Here is a 19,249-nt window from a genome sequence, read left to right on the forward strand (position 1 = left end):
GCAGTTCTTTGGGTTCACTCTGAATAGTTTGAAGACAAGGCAGCTTCCCAAAACACCAGAAAGACTCTAGTCCAGCCCCCAACAAGAGCAGATTTTCACCCTTCAGAAAAACAACAGAATTTCCAAAGGAAAAACAGGGAGAGAGAGAGACTTCTCTTTCAGATTGCTGTCCCTGTTAAAACCCAGCTCTAACTCAGAACTGAAAATGAAACCTTAAACTCACTGGGGAAAAAAACCTGTCCGAAAACACATGGCCATACTTCTAACAATGCAGGATTGTAAAACTAATCCCAGAATAAACGCAAACAACCCCATTTAAGCCACTTAAGTATCAATAAAAGGACATTTCCAGTCAAGCTGGCAACAATGACATCACTGAAGCTGTGAGCTAAGAAACCACTGAAGTTGTGAGAGCTGCAGAAATCGTGATTTATTAAAAAAACTTTCCTAAAGCTACACTAACCACATGGGTTCAATTCCGGCCTTGGGTGACTGTCTGTGTGGAGTTCGCATGTTCTCCACATGTCTGCCTGGGTTTCTTCCGGGTGCTCCGGTTTCCTCCAACAGTCCAAAGATGTGCTGGTTAGGTGCATTGGCCATGCTAAATTGCCCCTGAGCATCAGGGGGACTAGTAGGGTAAATACATAGTGTTAAGAGGATGAAGCCTGGATGGGATTGTTGTCAGTACAGGCTCGATGGGCCAAACGGCCTCCTTCTGCACTGTAGGGATTCTATGATAAACATTTCAATTTTTTTTACTCAAGGGGCCAAGGAGTAAATTTTAGCAACATAAGGTTTAGCACAATGTTGAACATGATTTTTTTTAAATTCAATGTCAAAGCAATAAATTGATCATTTTAAAAATGCAATTAATGGCCATTAAAAAATGTCAAGCAGCAGAGCTAACCAATAAAACCATGATTAATCTTTTTGCTTAAGAAGCAGAATTAGAGAGACTAGGACCTAATTCCTGGTCAGCAGACAAGGGGGGGTTGGTATTGGGTTCAGCTAAGGAGTTGGGTTTAACTAACACTGGCCTTGTAACATTGATCTTGTGTTAGCCTTGGTGGAATTCATCTTTGAGTTTCTATTCTTTAATTTAGCTTTTAGTTCGTGGTGCTCTTCAAAGTGACCTTTTACCTACATTTCCATATTTTGTCAAATTTGACATGGATCACAACAACTGGATCCTCCCTCTCCTGCTTCAATATCCTTTCAAGCTGGGTCAAGAAGCCCCTACCCTGACATCAGAAATTCATCAGGAGGCAATGCCGTAGTGGTATTGTCACTGGACTAGTAACCCGGACACCCATGAAAATGCTTTAGGGACTCCGGGTTTGGATTCAATAAAAATCAGGAATCAAAGATCTAATGATGACCATGGTCGATTGTTGTAAAACCCATCTGGTTCACTAATGTCCTTTAGGGAAGGAAATCTGTCATCCCTACCTGGTGTGGCCTATATGTAACTCCGGATGTAGTTGATTCTTAAATACCCTCAAGGATGGGCAATAAATACTGACCCAGCCAGCGATGCTCACATTCCTGGAACGAATAAAAATAATGCGCTCAATCATGCTTACAGGGGTTTCTACCTGTCCCCGTAGTTATTGTCTTCCCTACAACTACCACATTACACTTTCCCTCTTCCTTCTACTCCCTCCTTTTGAGTCTGCTACTCGAATGTAGCACAGTCAGCAATCTGGCTATCCTTCCGACAGTCTTTTGTCTTCACAGAAAGCAACATTCTGCAGATCCTTCTTCTGCATCTCACCTAGGTTCCCATTAGTTTGCACACTATTGGTCTCATCAACCCCATTTTGAACCAACGCCTCTCTGTGAGGTGTGAACAAAGTATGAAGGCAACTGCCTAAATACATCAACTCCTCCCTTATGTGCCATATCATCTCCACCTTGCATTCCAGCTCAGTTATTCAAGATGGAGATATTGACTGCAGATTTGTTTACTTGGGACAGTCTCGATGTTCACAAGTTCCCACATTTTGCAGTCCAGACACACAACCTGCTCTGCTATGTCTTAGCCTTGATTATTTATATCTACCTTTTAGTTTCTAAGTTATTTTTTTCTCTTATCACACAACTTGCTCCAAGCACTAACTCACCGAACAAAAACTTTTATACTTAACTGCCTCAAGCTGACTGGAACCACTATGGGTACTGGAGGCAAATGCAGCACCTCTTTCCCCCTACTGCACTAAATTCCCATTCTCACAAGTTTTCAACTTTTGCGCTTTTACGACCATTGTTGGATTTTTATTTCACTTTTTCCTTTTCCAGCATATTGTTCCTTCTCAAATGCCAGTTGTGTGCAATGGTTTTACAGTTGAAAAATCAACTGTCTCATGTTTTCTCTACGGATGCTGTTAAATATCCCTGATATTTTTTATTTCTGTGTCAGATCTCCAAGTTTGCACTATTTTAGCTTTTTATCCCCAGTGTTGTGTGTTGGGTTAAATGACATGTGGCCTCCAGGTTAACCCAATTTTACCCAATGACATGGATAGTGCAGACATGCTAAATCTCTCAAATCTATCACGAGTCATGATTTCCAAGTAAAATTGAGTTCACTCGCAAGAGGGCTCTGTAATTTCTGGATTTTTGATTTACAGGTTATCTTGGTCTTTCTGTGCATGTCTGGAGCTACCTGGATCCTGAGACCGAGTTGTGCCTGATTCCCAACCCTCTCTCCATGCCAACTTCCTGAACTGCAGCACAGAGGTGGGGCTGGGGAAGGTTCAAGTGGTTCTGCCATAGTGAGCCCCGTCCCCCACCCCACTGAGGTGACATGCTTGTTTTCTGATGATGGCTCCTCCGACTTGGCTGCTCTGGCATTTTCCTTGTGCTGAACTCTGCTGGCAGCCAGTGAACAAGATGCCACCAGTGAAGGCTGCTTCTTGATGGCAGTATTGTAGGTACAAGTTACTGCTGATTCACAGTCAGTGAGAGTTGAGCTGTCATTTGAAATAAGGAAGAAACCAACAAATACATTCTAAAACAAAGCAGAGATGCGCACAAGTAAATTAAAAAATAACAGATATAGGTACTTTGATAATTAATGCTAGTGTTCACAAAAGCATTGAAACCTAATAGTTAAAACCCAATTCATTTAAGCTTTAAAGAGATGTATTGATTTAACTAGCAGGCTGATGCAAATAGATGCATTAATCTGATAATGGATCCTCTCCTCTCCCAGCACAGCACCCAACAAGTTTGAGGTCCAAGTTTTGCACCGTGTCTTTTGCTGCAGGTGGATTGGCCCCAGAAAAGAGAATGTGCACCATGGTCATAAATGAATAACAGGATTTGTATTTCAAAGGTTTTTGTAAAGCATTTCCTGACACATTAATGTACCTTTGTAAAGATCTATTAAAGATTCATTAAGTTATTTCTGAGGTTTCTAAGCTGGCTGTAAATCTATATTGGCTGATGTTTGAAAATTATCAACTTATGATTTTTACATATCTCTTAATTTTAAGAGTTCATCTCCTATTTTACGGTATTACAGATAGTATGAATATAGTTATTAGCCTATTAACCTCAAATAACATCAAGTTTTGAGATTTCCAATTTGAATTTAGACTGGTAAGAATTGAAGCTTTTTTACCCTCGTATCTTTAAACATAATTAAATATTAAAAATTTGAAAAATGCAGGTGCTTTCCTATGTATTAAAGCATTTGAGATTGAAGATAGTGCAATTAAATTAAAGTCCGTCAGGCCCGGGTTCAATTCCCGGCTTGGGTCACTGTCTGTGTGGGGTCTGCACCTTCTCCCAGTGTCTGCGTGGGTTTCCTCTGGGTGCTACAGTTTGCTCTCACATTCCGAAAGACGTGCTGGTTAGGTGCATTGCCCAAATTAATTCTCCCTCAGTGTACCCGAAAGGCACCAGAGTGTGGCGACAAGGAGATTTTCACAGTAACTTCATTGGCGTGTTAATGTAATCCTACTTGTGACACTAATAAGTAAACTTAAATGGAAAATAATGGGCAAGCTAGGCAAGTATTTGCAATATAGCAGGATTTTCAATGACTTTGGAGAGGAAAGAGAAGTTTTTCAATGACAGAAGAACTAAGGTAATTTTTGAGGAGAAAGTTGATAACAGCAAGTTTTGAGAGGAAAGGGGATAATTAGTGAAGAATGGGAACCATTTACAGTATTAGTTAGCATGCAGATTAGGAAGGGAAGTTGTGTCATCGGTGTGGAAATTTGAATATACAGGCATTTGATGCTGATTTATTCAGTCAGGTGATAATCATTGGCTAATCATGCTGCAGCAAGATGGGTTGGTGTTTTTGTGATGTTCTTGATGGACACTCAGCTGAAGGACTGATGGAAGGACAGTGGCTGCAGACACATGGAAACACGCAAATTCCCCTCCAAGTCGCACACCTAGACTTGGAATTACATTATTATGGCTTCACTGTTACTGGGTCAAAAACCTAGAACTCCCCTCTAGCAGCACTTTGGCTGCACCTACACCACTTGGACTGCAGCAGTTCATGAAGGTAGATCACCATCACCTTCTCAAAGGCAATTAGGGATGGACAACAAATGCAAGCCTTGTTCGTGATGCTCACATCCCATGAAAGAATTAAAAGAAACAGAAGGAAATGGAATTGTCTAATGTGCCTCATTATCATTAGTTTGAAGATACAGTTGTCAGTTTACATGTTCTATATACGTGCGAGTGCAGAAGGATTAACGCTATCTTTACTGTGATGAACAAGTTTAAATGCTTCTTCTGTTTAGCGTAGGAAGTAAAAAAAATTCTCACAAAAATATTTCTTCAAATACATAATTTAACGTTCCCAGGATTGGCAGCACTTCAACATTTTCAAAAAATATTCAGAATAAACTCCAAATGATGAGCCTGTTCTCCACTCCTATACATTTTTATTCATTGATTTTCAACATTACTTTTTAGAATTGGGTAAAATAGTTTTAGAATGCAGGTTTGCAAAAGAAAAACAAGGGTTTCACCCAAGCATTCCAGATTTCCTGTTGGAGAAGAGAGGGAGGGGGTGGGGGAGAATAGAGCAGGAGCCAGATGCTTATTGTTTGAAAGAAAGAACTATAGAACTTGACAAATCATCCTGTACACCATACATTTTCTCACACTTCCTAATAGCTGATTCACATCTGCTCTCTCATTACCCATTCAAACAATGCCTTATATGATGCTAGGGAGCCAGCTGGGCCATACCACCTTGGCAGCATTCTGCAGTCAACCTCTGATATTGGCAACAATGGGCTGAACATCAGCAATCTGGCTCCCAAGCTGAAGCCACTAGGTGAACTTCTCAAAGGAGTGCACAAATTGGACAACACCTGCTAAATGATTCTGTTTGTGCTAAGAATTACATTGAAAACCAATTTAAGATTGTCAGTCAGACTCCCAGTGCTAGAAGCCACATATATTCACACACAGGCCCCTGTCCTTTGCAGACCTTTTTTCAACTAAACAAAAACTTAGGGAAGGGTAATTGTCTGGTTCATTCCATGGGGCAATGTCTTGACCAATCAGAGTCAGCCTGCCCAATTTGAATTAGAACAGAGCTGGGCAGTTAACTGTTCCATGCTGCATTCTCCATGGCAAGGCTTCCAGCAATCAGAATCTACCTGCCAACCAATCAGCACTCTCTTCTCGTGCCGAATAATTGTTGTTTCCCCATTACTATTGGAAAATGCTTCTGAGCTATCCTAATGAGTAAAAATGTTGTTCAGCAATACTCACGTTCTGTAGTGCCAAACAAATAAGTGCAAGAATATTCAAGAGATGCTTAGGAAAATATTAAGAGTTAAATACGGGTGAAAATATTTTTTCACTAATATGTCAGCCATTAAAATTGCAATCAGTTATAACTTATGACTTTGTCTGCATTGTGATTCTATTATCATTGAGTTTGCACAAGCAGGGATAATCCATGTCAATGATGGCCAACATTTGAAAGTACTTTGCTGTAGAGTGGAGGACTGGGCTCCATCTGACGAAGGAGCAGCGCTCCGAAAGCTAATGGTATTTGCTACCAAATAAACCTGTTGGACTTGAATCTGGTGTTGTTAAAACTCTTACTGAGTGGAGGACTGACAGAGCTGGAGAAAAGGAATGTTAATGTGGGAGTGATGGAGTGGTTCAGCTAAAGTATTAGTAGCTAGTAGTAGAGGCGGGTACAATTTTGTCTTTTAAAAAGCATTTAGACATTTACATGGATAAGATGGGTATAGAGGGATTTGGGCCAAATGTGGGCAATTGGGACTAGCTTAGGGGTTTAAAAGAAAAGGGCAGCATGGACAAGTTGGGTCGAAGGGCCTGTTTCCATGCTGTAAACCTCTATGACTCTCTTATTTCCAAAGTACTCTGCCTGAAAGTTGGTGCTACCACCGTCCTGCTTCTGCCACCTCCTCCCTGTTACTGGGACATTCTTCATCAGAGCACACAGTGTACTTGATACTGAGGCCCATCAGCTGTCCCCATTGCAAAGCTGTGCAGAATGCAGCAGATGGCCATAATGTGTGAGACTATTTGTAGACTGTCCTAAAATAAAAATGCCATTACTGTCTAGGCACCGAAAGCAATAATTGAATCAGTGTTCGATGATGGTTCTAGTGCTTCAGGTCATGTATCATCTTTCCATGACGTGTCGGTCTTGTAGAGGTATCAAAAGCCAGGTATAAATAGGTTAGCTCTTGTCCCAACTTAGCCAGGTCTTGACATACTGAGAGACATCAAAGATTGAATGGCAGTCAGCACATTGCCTGAGAGTCGGGATTTATCTGGGAGTTGGAGAGGTGATGAACTAGCAAGGAACTAGTCCGGAGCAGGAGAACACAAATCAGGACCAAGGCTCAGACCTTCACTTACCTGGGAGTCGGTGAGACATCAGTCAGCTGCTCAGAACGGGCCCACATTGAGGTCAAAAGAAGAGTACAAAAAACAAATGGTGGCATCACAACAAAGAAGCAATTTAATTGGTTGGGAAAGAAGCTTGGAAAGTATTTTGTAGACGGTTAAGGTCTATTTCATCGTGAAAGTTTAAAATAGTACAGGAACTGGTGGTGAGAATTGTAAAGCACTTAAAAAGCAAAATATATAATTGAGTAGATATTACAATGCATTAAAGATGGCAGGGAAGGTCATGTGTCAAGGTAGCATTAGATTTTATTGTGATCCAGGGCAAACAGGTCTGCAGTAAGTTTATTGGTTTATTACCTAAGCCATGTGCACATTGGCATATGGCAAATAATATTAGAGAAATTAATGTGTGGTTCAAAGACTGGTGTGGGAGAGGTGGGTTCCAGTTCATGGCGCACTGGCACAGTGCTGGAAAAAGTGTGGGCTGCACCGTTGGGGTGGTCTTCACCTGAACCACACTGGGGCTGGTGCTCTAGTGAGCCATATAACTAGGGAAGTAGCAAGGGTTTAATACAAAATAGTGGGGGACAAGGAATGAAATTTGAGAGAATATGGTAGACCAAAGAAACAAGGCGAGAAGAAAGGGTATTAATATTGGAAATAATAAACAGAATGTGACGAGAAGAGATAAAGAGTACAAACCTAAGAGTAAATCGGCAGTCAAGGCTAGATGTAACAAAAATAACAAAATTAAAGGCTCTGTACCTGAATGTACATAGCATTCAAAACAAAGCAGATGAACTGATTGTGCCGATGAATATAAATAAGTATGACCTGTTAACCATTACAGAGGCATGGCTGCGTAGACATTAGAGAGTCATGACTGCATGATGAGGTCGATTGGAACCTGTAGTTTGATGGGTATATGACATTTAAGAAGGACAGGAAGCTAGGTAAAGGTGGAGGGATGGATCTGTTAATTAATGATGGCATTAGCAAATTAGAGAGAGATGACCTAAGTTCAGGAAACCAGGATGTTGAAGCAGTTTCGGTAGAGATGAGAAATGATAAAAGGCAAAAAGTCACATGGGGGAGTGGTGTACAAGTCAACAGTAACCACACAGTAGGACAAAGTATAATGGAGGAGATAATGGAAGCTTGTGAGAAAGGTAAAAACGATGATTAAGGGGCATTTTGATTTACATATAGACTGGAAAAATCAGAGGCGGAATTCTCCCAAAGTGTTGAATTCGCGTGAAAACTGGAGTAAATCGAGCTGTTTTTTTCAGTGGGAGTTTCAAAAAGAATCTCTCTCACTGTGTGTACTGCAGAGTACATTAGCGTGATTCACTTCAGAATTCAGTGGGTGGGGCCTATTCCTACTGGAGGGGCCAGCAACCTAGCACTGAGTGGGCCACTGCGCATGTGCCAATCTGTCAGCGCCGAGATCAGCGCATGCACAGTGGTCCCGCATTGCCGGCCTCCCGATCACTGGCTAGCCCCGCAAAGCCGGCTCTCCACCCCCAACAGACTGATCGCTGGCATCCCATGCATGTCCGGCCCAGCCTCGACACCATCCCCCCACCCCTGCAGCCTCAATCTCCCCCCAGCCCCCAATCCTCCCCTCTCACTGGCAGCCCTGAACCCCGCCCCCCCGTCCCCCCGTCCTGATGGCCAGCCCCAATCGATCCCCCCCCCCACCCCAAACGATCCCTATGCAGAGTGGCAGCGGGACAATCCCTGCCCCTTGGCACTGTCTCATGTCCGATGAGGAGATGCCGGCGTTGGACTGGGGTAAACACAGTAAGAAGTTTAACAACACCAGGTTAAAGTCCAACAGGTTTATTTGGTAGCAAAAGCCACACAAGCTTTCGAGGCTTTGAGCCCCTTCTTCAGGTGAGTGGGAATTCTGTTCACAAACAGAACTTATAAGACACAGACTCAATTTACATGAATAATGGTTGGAATGCGAATACTTACAACTAATCCAGTCTTTAAGAAACAAAACAATGGGAGTGGGGAGAGCATCAAGACAGGCTAAAAAGATGTGTATTGTCTCCAGACAAGACAGCAGAGTTTCACTGGCTGTCTTGTCTGGAGACAATACACATCTTTTTAGCCTGTCTTGATGCTCTCCCCACTCCCATTGTTTTGTTTCTTAAAGACTGGATTAGTTGTAAGTATTCGCATTCCAACCATTATTCATGTAAATTGAGTCTGTGTCTTATAAGTTCTGTTTGTGAACAGAATTCCCACTCACCTGAAGAAGGGGCTCAGAGCCTCGAAAGCTTGTGTGGCTTTTGCTACCAAATAAACCTGTTGGACTTTAACCTGGTGTTGTTAAACTTCTTACCATGTCCGATGAGCATTGCCAAGATGCTACCTGGGCCAAGGTGCCAATGCCCAGGGGGCGCCACCCCACTGCTGCCCAACCCTCTGGCGGCCCCGATTGCCCCCGTTCACTCCAGCAGGGTTGGGCCGCTAGCTCCCTGAAAGTGGGGAGCTACAGTAAACCCCACTGGAGTGAAACACTGTGACGAGAGGGGGGATGCTAGTGGGCCCGGAAACGTTAGTCCTGGGCCCGCAAATGTTAATTAAAATATATGGAAATCTTTATTTCCATAATTTATGCACCTCCCCGCCAATTTCCAGCATGGATGTAATGCCACTGTAAATCCGGCAGTGGGAGACACTAGCAGGCCGGGATGTCCAAAGTAGATCCCGTGCATTGGGCGCCACCAGAATCTCCTAGCCCACTGCGCTAAAAAATTCACGGAGCGGGATGGAAGAATCCTCTCCCCCCCCCCTCAGATGGATAAAGGTAACCTAGATGAGGAGTTCCTGGACTGTTTTTGATAAAGTTCCCTTAGAACAACACATTCTGGAGCCATCCAGAGAGCAGGCTATAATAGATCTGGTATTGCGCAATGAGATCAGACTAATTGCTGATCTCACAGTGAATGCACTGATCTCGCAGTGAGTGAACTTGGTAGCAGTGATCATAATATAATTGATTTTCCTTTAAGTTTGATAGAGAAGAGTAATATCTTAAACTGAAAAGGCGGGAATTATGAGGGCATGAAAACAGAGCTAGCTAAAGCAAATTGGCAAATGAGATTAAGTAATAGGTCAAAAGAGATGCAGTGGCAGACATTTAAAGGGATATTTCAGAATACACAGAACAGATATATTCCATCTGGAAAAATTCCAGGGGGGTGAACCCACCATCTGTGGTTAACTAAAAAAAAGTTAATATCATCAAACTTAAACAAAAAGCATATAATTGTGCAAAGATTGGACAGAATATAAAAGACAGCAATGAATAACTAAAAGATTGATGAGGGAAAAATTAGAATATGAGAGAAAGATGGAAGAAATATTATAACAGTAACAGTTTCTATCAATACTTAAAGAAAATAATTAACGAGGTGAATGTTTGTCCTATAGAAAGTGCATCTGGGGAATCAGTAGTGTAAAATAACAATACGTGGCAGATGAATTTAACAGGTATTTTGCATTTGCATTGATGATAGAGGATGCAAGTTGATTCCCAGAAATAGCTATAAATCAAGAAATGTAAGGGAGGGAGGAACTCAAGAAAATTACAATCACCAGGGAAGTGCTACTGAACAAGTTGTTGCAGCTGCAGGCTAACAAGTCCCAAGGTCCTGATAGACTTCAGTCGGGTGTCAAAAGAAGTGGCTAGTGAGTTAGTCAATGCATTGATTTTCATTTTCAAAAATTCCCTAGATTCAGGGAAAGTTCCATTAGATTGGAAAACAAGTACTTCCTTTGTCCAAAAAGAGGAGGAGACAGAAAGCAGGAAACTACAGGCCAGTTAGCCATCATAACGAAAATGTTAGAGGCTATTATTAAGGAATTAAGGATGTTTAGGTAACCTGGCAGAGTCAACATGGTGCTGTGAGAGGGAAATCACGTTGAATCAACTTATTGGAGTTCTTTGAGGAAAAAGCATGTGCTGTGGATAGAGGAGAACCAGTGGATGTACTGTATTTAGATTTCCAGAAGGCATTTGATAGTTGCAACATCAAAAGTTATTGCAAAAAATAAAAGCTCATGGTGTAGAGGGTAACATGGCATGAATAAAAAAATGGCTAGCCAACAGGAAGCAGAGAGTAGGCAAAAGGGGTTATTTTCTGGTTGACAAGATGTACCAGTTGGTGTGCCACAGGGATCAGTTCTGGACCCTCAACCTTTTACAATTCATATAAACAACTTGAATGAAGGGACCAAAAGCATGGTTACTAAATTTACAGATAACACAAATATAGGTAGAAAAGTAAGTTCTAAAGAGGACATAGGAAACTACAAAGGGATATAGATAAAGTGAGTGGGCAAGGATCTGGTAAATGGGAAAATGTAAAATTATCCATTTTAGCAGGAAGAATTAAAAAGAAGCATATTATCTAAATGGTGAAAGATTGCAGAGCTTTGAGATGCAAAGTTATCTGGATGTCCGAGTGCTTGAATCACAACAGGTTAGTATGCAGGTACAGAAAATAGTTAGGAAAGCTAATGGAATGTTATTGCTTATTGTGAAGGGAATTGTATATAAACGTAGGAAGATTATGCTTCAGTTATACAGGGCACTGGTGAGGCCACATCTGGAGTACTGTGTACAGTATTGGTCTCTTTAAATAAAGGAGGATGTAAATGGGTTGGAAGCATTTCAGAAAAGGTTTACTAGACTAATACTTGGAATGGGAGGGTTGTCTTATGAGGAAAGGTTGGACAAACTAGGTTTGTATTCACTGGAGTTTAAAAGAGTAAGAGGCGACTTGATTGAAATAAAAAAGATCCTGTGGGGTCTTGATAGGGTGGATATAGAAAGCACATTTCCTCTTGTGGAGGATCTAGAACTATTTAAAAATATGGGGTCAGTCATTTAAGACAGAGATGAGTAGAAGTTTTTTCTGAGTGTAGCCTTTGGAACACTTTTCCCCAAAAGGCAGTGGAAGCAGATTCTTTGAATATTTTTAAGGCAGTGCTAGATAGATTCTTGATAAACAAAGTGGTGGGCAGGAATGTGGAATTCGGATTAAAATCAGATCAGCCATGATCTTGGGCTCGAGCGGCCGAGTGTCCTACTCCTGCTTCCTAATTCATATGTTCGACTGTACAGGAAAGCAGGCATGGACTCAAAGTGAGCATTATGAATCTAATTTTTGTAGGCATGATAAAAATATCTTACTAATATTGTTGACATCATGTACCGTAACCTGTAAAAGTTGAAATTAAATGGTGTACACAATGTTTGGTGAGTTGAGAATGGTTTTCAGGTACTATCATAAAAAAGGTCCAAAGTTTTGTCACTACCTTTCTGGAGAAGGGCAGCTTCCCCTGGCTCTATTTCTTGAGTGAGTGGAAACAGCGAGCAATGGAGCAGGGGTCAGAGAGGTTTGGAACAAAAGTAAGAGGTAGAAACTAGAGCAGTTCAGACCAATGGTGCTTGGCCCAGACTAAGGAAAAATGTTCAAGCAAGTGAGGGAAGGTAACTCTCTTGCATCTTCTACTGACCCACCAATCTCTCCAAGATTGGATCTGTCCCTCTAAGGCAAAGGACGAGTTCGAGTCCATAGCATGCATGCCAACTATTTAACTTCCACAAAAACTTCAAAAATCTTCAGCACAGGCTGATGCAATGAGAACTCACTTTGTCCTCAACAGAGCTAATAAAATGCCTTGTTCCCAGATGAGCTGCCTGTGTCCCTGCCGTAATTTCCTGCTGCTCCTCAGTGGTGCTGGGTATGTCATCATGTGCACGAACTTGCTCCCTAACCCAGCTTAGTTGCCAATTTCAGTGCTGGTGCATGAGAATGATTCAGCTGACGATGGTGTCACCTGAAAAGAAATCAAGTCCTGAAGTGTTTTCTTCTGTGGCTATTAAGGTGGACCTCTAGAAAAAGATTAACATAATGCTAATAACTTGGACAGTAACGAGTGGCATGCATTGAAATGCACATTAAGGTAATTAATGCATAATTGTGCATTTTTCTGAGATCCATATGGAGATCCATATGATGTTATACAGATCATTTTTGTAGAAGGGGAGGCCATGGCCTAGTGGTATTATCGTTAGACTAATCTAGAAACTCAGCTAATGTTCTGGGGACCTGGATTCAAATCCCGCCACAGCAAATGGCGGACTTTTAATTCCAGATTTTTTAAATTGAATTCAGAATCTACTATTGACCATGAAGCCATTGCCAAATGTCAGAAAAACCCATCTCCTTTAGGGAGGGAAATCTGCTGTACTTGCCTGGTCTGGCCTACACGTGACTCCAGAGCCACAGCAATGTGGTTGACTCTCAACTGCCCTCCAAGGGCAACGAGGGATGGGTAATAGAAGCTGGCCAGCCAGCGACGCCCATGTTCCACGAATGAATAAACAAAAAGTCCCTTTTATTCTGACACCTCTGGAGTGGCCATTCATTGCCAGTATTTGCTTGTCCAGCTCAATAAGGTATGTAAAGTTGGCTGGTCCTCCGTCTTTTTCCTTTCCCTTATGTTGTGCACTATCCATGTGAAGTGCAGGTATTGGGGCTTCTGGTTGTGCAAATATTAAATATTGAATAAAAGCAAATAGAATTAAGTGGGTTGAATGAAAAGCATGTGTGAGAATTGAGTGATGAGAGAAGATGATGATTCTGCAAGGGCAACCACATGATTCAAGAATGCTGCCAACAAAAGGTAGACATATATGTAATGAGAAGTGGTATAATTTTCCCCTGTAAGGAAAACAGAAAATGTTACTTTTAATTTCCATCATTTTGCTTTTTTGTGTTCCCTGGGTGATGAAGGGGAGGAAATTGTTGGGTGCTGGAGGAAGAGAAAAGGGCTGTTGCCGTGTGATGTTACAAGGGATGGGGAAATGAGCTACACACACCCTAGTTCTCTTGTGAGCTCTTTGAAATGCATCCTGTACTGCATCCAGATCCAGGTGGTCATATTCTTGGGGCTGACAATCGCATGCCTGGTACAGTTCATGTTTTGAGATCCTCCTCCCTCTGGCTGGAAAGAGACTTTGTACTTCATCCTGATCTGTTCCAATTGGATCTCCAGGAAAGCTTCAGAGAGCCTCGTGCTTGAATCCAGTTTCGTCCTGCACCACTGCGACGTGTAATTTTCCAGAAGTAAATGCAACTTTCTTTAAGAAGTACGTTCGTCTTTAAATAGGTTTCTGGCTTATGCAACAGTAATTGAAGTTTGAGAGTAGGCAGATTTCCCATTGTGTCAGGGAATCGGGTGTGAAACCACCTGTGAAATTGTAATGTAACCCAGGAGTTAACATACTCCAGGCCTGTTATCTATCACACAGCGAGTGAGTTTCAAATTCACCCCATTTCTAACCCATCTGAAGCCCACTGGAGTTAAAATCAGAGGCACTGTAATGGCTTGACAGAATTATGGCTAGAAGCAAGAAATTAACAGGTCTGTCCTCGCACATGCTTTTCATTCAACAACTCCTCATCTTAATTCTATTTGCCTCTAGTCGCATAAAATGTCTGCACAACAAGCAGAAGCTTGTTGAAAAATATTAATGAATCTCAACATTCATTAACAAAACCTTTCCGTTTCTGAAACTACTTCAGTAAGTAGAGGTGTTGTATGGTAAGTCTTTGGGTCATTGAAAAGTTCTCAACTGCTGTGGAGTTGAAGGAAGCAGATAATGTAGTGAATAATAAAGCAATAACTTGAAAGTATAGTTTTGCATGACAGACTAACTCAAAATTTTGGACAACAACAACAAACCCAGTGTTATTTTGTTTTGCTGGTTGTTAATTAGCACTTTCAAATTTGCATATAAATCATCATGTGTACTCTGAAATATTGCACGCATTGTGTCTGCAAAGAACATGTATACACATTGTGCCTGTTTCAGCTAAACAAAGTAAGTGAAAGCCATTTGCTGGTTTATTCTACAGGGCAATGCCATGACCAATCAGAGTCAAGCTACCTAGTTTAAATTTCAAGCAATGCTTGGTAGGGCGGCACGGTAGCTCAGTGGTTAGCACTGCTGCTTCACAGCTCCAGGGTCCCGGGTTCGATTCCCGGCTCGGGTCACTGTCTGTGTGGAGTTTGCACATTCTCCTCGTGTCTGCGTGGGTTTTCTCCGGGTGCTCCGGTTTCCTCCCACAGTCCAAACTTGTGCGGGTTAGGTTGATTGGCCAGGTTAAAAATTGCCCCTTAGAGTCCTGAGTTAGAGGGATTAGCGGGTAAAATATGTGGGGGTAGGGCCTGGGTGGGATTGTGGTCGGTGCAGACTCGATGGGCCGAATGGCCTCCTTCTGCACTGTAGGGTTTCTATGATTCTATGGTAGTTAACTGTCATTCACCATCAGCTGGTACATTCTCCATAGCAACTCCTCCACCAGAGTCTACTTGCTAACCAATCAGTATCCTCTTCTCATATTGCATAAAGTTGTTGTTTCCCCTGAAATTTGTATTCTTGTAATTGCTCTGATGAATCATAGAATCCCTACAGTGCAGAAGGAAGCCATTCAGCCTATCAAGCCTGCACCAACAACAATCCCACTCGGGCCCTATCATCGTAACTCCACGTATTTACCCTGCTCGGCCCCCTGGCACTAAGGGGCAATTTAGCATGGCCAATCAACCTAACCTTCACATCTATGGACTGGGAGGAAACCAGAGCACCCGGAGGAAACCCAGGCAGACACAGGGCGAACGTGCAAACTCCACACACACACAGTGACCTGAGGCCGGAATTGAACCTAGGTCCCTGGTGCTGTGAGGCAGCAATGCTAACCACTGTGCCACCATGCTGTCCATGAGCAAGACAAAACAGAATGTCTTTTTTCATGTTACCAAATGACTAATTGAAAAATGCTGATTTGGCCCACAAAAATGCATTCTTCTTCCTTTATTAACAACATTTGCACTGGTTCTTTTTACTTTGATTCCCTGCCACATTTTGCTAACATTTCTCAATAGGTGCAGCATTTCTTGCACAATATGTCTAACAGATAAATAATACAAGAAAGACAAAAAACTGCTAAGACTGGAAACTTGTAATAAAAATAAAAGCCAAAATTTGTTTTCAAAATGACGGTGAAGCTAACAACTCTCCACGTTAAATGCAAATGCCACTGCAACTTCAGGCAAGGACTGATACATAATTGAACCCAAAAATCAAAATGTTGCTATCAAAGATATGCTCCTCTGCTGTTTATTTCATGAGAAAGGATGTCTCCCCATTCAAATGCATTAAATGGCTTAACATTCCTGTGTTTGCAGTGTAGAAATGAAATAATGTCACCACATTTCAAGCCAAAGGACCCTTTTAACAACGACATAATGTTTTGTGTCTCTGGCACGGAAAATAAAGTATTACAAGAGATTTTTGCAAATATGAAATTCATTGTCTCATTTTGCTCTCTCTCATAATCCAATCTTTTGTTGCCCTCCTTTTGTACCTTGACATTGAATTTACCATTCTAACTTTCTTCCTGGTCCTTGCGTCATTAATTTCACAATCCTTCAATCTGATGATACATTGAGATGATGCACAGTCCGGGATTTTTATTTCAATGTGAGTGCTGGAAAGGAGGCGGGTGGATGCTTAACTCCATCCTTCGAGTCAACGTGCCAGTTCCCTGACACCATTGTAAATACAAAGTTTAAAAGGCTCCTAGGAGAGTGGGAAGAGAACCTGCTCAAAACGTATAAATGGCTAGGTATGGTAGCTCACTAAAAGCTAATTTGGAATTTTCTTATTAAATCATGGCATTCACAGTGAAATTCAAACTCAACAAGGAGGAGAAGGCAGTTACATAGCAGTATGTGAGTCTGAAGGGTGGGGGAACAGTAAAAGGCATCAATTTGTAGGGAAGACTCAAAACAGGCTCTCATTCATAGGCAACCAGTTGCACAGCATCAGGAGAAATGTCTGTAATATGTCTAATAGGGCGTTTTGGGCGAGGTGGCTTTGAGAGTGGGTGGCTGTTTCTGAATACAGGCTTCACGGATTCATGAAAAGGGGTTCAAGAAGTCTCCGCATTCCAGTTGAAAGGAAGGATATAACTGGAAATGGATTAAGCTACTCCCAAGACAGAATCAACTAGCAATGAGCAGCAGGAGCAAAGGCAGACTGCTGGGCATCAGGGATGAAAAATGAGAAACAGTAAAGCAACAAAGATAATACTCTCAACATAGCGTTTAACGCCAAAAGAGAAGCTACCTGCATACGTCAGAGTGTCAGTGCCGCAGAAGGCTGCGCTTGTCCAGGCAGATGGTTGCTGACTTGTGTGCTGTCACTGGGAGTAATCCAGGAACTTTCAAGATGGCCTTCCCATGGCTATAAAAGTCACAGTGGCTTTAAACTTTTTTGCAACTTCTTCCTTCCAAGGAGCAGCAGCAGGTATTGGTGGCATCTCACAGGCAGCAGCCTGTCATTGCATTAAAGAGGTGACAGATGCTGTGTTTGAGAAGGCAGGATATTGCATGGAAATCAGGTGGATAGTGGCACTCAACCTCAAAGGGTAGTGGGATTTGCCGCCTTTGCTGGATTCCCTCAGGTGGAGGAGATCATTGATTGTCCCTCTGTGGCCATCAAGACATTGAGGATCAGCCAGAAAGATCCCTCAATGGGAAAGGATTCCACTTCCTAAACATTCAGCAAGAATGCAACTATAGCAAGTGTTTTATGCAGATGTGTGCGCACTATCCTGGAAATTGCCATAATGCCTTTACCCTCAGGCAATGGCAGATGTTACAACTCTTTATGGAGCTATCAGAAAACATTGGATGGCTGTTACTGGATAAGGTTTCTCCCTTGAAGACTGGTTGATGACACTGGACTGTAGCCCTGCCGTGGAGGCTGAGAGACACTACAATCGATGCCACTTGAGCACAGGAGTCATCGTTAAGCAGGTCATCAGCCTCATGAACATGAGGTGTGGGTGCTTTGACTGGTCAGGAAGCATCTCCAGTTTACTCCCTCAAGGGTCTTGCTCATTGTGGCGGTCTGCTGCAATCTCCTGAAAGGTGTGGACCTTGAAGAGAGAGAAGCACTGAAATAGCACAGCTCCTCAGAGGAGGAAAACTAGGAGGAAGCAACTGAAACAGAACTGAAGAACATTCCAAATGCTAATCAAAATGGCAGGGATGCAAGGGCCACTCTGACCCACAAACATTTCATCTGAGTGATACCAGTCAGTAAGACATTTGGAGATGTGAGACTAATTCATCTAACTGCGAGGATGCATCCATTAACAATAAAAGTCAGCCACCTTCCAATGCCACACACTGCAAGGCTCCAGAGTCTGCTTGTGACACATGCTTCCCTAACACTTTGCTTACCCTTATATTTCATTCTCCTGCCTTTCAACAATATGCCCTGTGCTTTATTGCATAATGCTTTGACACGATTACAGAAACACCTAAGTGACCTATGGGCGGCACAGTGGTTAGCACTGCTGTCTCACAGTGCCAGGGATTTGGGTTCGATTCCCGGCTTGGGTCACTGTCACATTCTCCCCGTGTCTGCGTGGGTTTCCTCCGGGGGTGCTCTGGTTTCCTCCCACAGTCCAAAGATGTGCGGGTTAGGTGCATTGGCTATGCTAAATTGACCCTTATTATCAGGGGGACTAGTTAGGTTAAATGTATGGGGATAGGGCCTGGGTGGGATTGTGGTCGGTGCAGACTCAATGGGCCGAATCGCCTCCTTCTGCACTGTAGGATTCTATGATTCTCTATGACCCACAAATTGATATCACTGCTTAGTCAGTCCTATGAGTTGCTCCCTCTGTGACTTAGAATGAAGTGACGGCAGACTTCTTACCAGTGCCTGAATAAGATGGAGATGCCTGTGGCAGTTGATATTCGATGTAGAAATGCTGTGTGGTTGGAGGGTGTGAATGGATCACCACCAAAGGCTGCTGCACTAGCATCATTGCAGGAGCAGCCTCTGTAAAAGGATATTTCCTCCATCACAGGGGACTTGGACATAGATGGTGATGATCTCTGAGCCCCATGAGATATGACTCCCTAATCACCATCATCAATGCTGCTGTGGTCCTGTGATTAGGAGAATTCTATATGCCCACACGATCCCCCTCTCCTCTGTGTTCTGGTGACTTCTGACCAGGGAAAGTGCCATCTCGATCTACCTTTGGACTTTGCCAGACCTAAGCAGGTGAGTGAAACATTTTCTGCACTGGAAGCATTTGTTCCTCACTACACCTCTGCTGCTGACCACATGAACCATCTCCAGCCATGCCTCCTTAGTCTGCCTTGCAGATGTTCTCACTCCGGTGGCAGGGAAAATAATATTTCTCCATGATGTCAACTCCACCAGCAACACCTGAGATTGCCCTGGCACAGGTTTCTCCCT

At 42.6% G+C, this 19,249-nt stretch overlaps 1 protein-coding gene across 5 annotated transcripts in view; it reads left to right on the top strand.

The window, feature by feature from the left end:
- The window catches only part of prickle2b (prickle homolog 2b), a 244,455-nt gene that overhangs the window by 176,694 nt on the left and 48,512 nt on the right, over positions 1 to 19,249 (top strand). Inside the window, exon 1 of one of the 5 annotated variants that reach the window (XM_078209506.1) lies at positions 19,023 to 19,051. The exons of the other annotated variants lie outside the window; for them this stretch is intronic. The gene's annotated coding sequence lies outside the window, so the exon portion shown is untranslated. Of the gene's footprint in view, positions 1 to 19,022; positions 19,052 to 19,249 lie in introns of those variants that run through there. 5 annotated transcript variants of the gene reach the window in all.

The sequence above is a fragment of the Mustelus asterias genome, chromosome 3, assembly GCF_964213995.1.
Source record: "Mustelus asterias chromosome 3, sMusAst1.hap1.1, whole genome shotgun sequence".
Taxonomy (NCBI): Eukaryota; Metazoa; Chordata; class Chondrichthyes; order Carcharhiniformes; family Triakidae; genus Mustelus; species Mustelus asterias.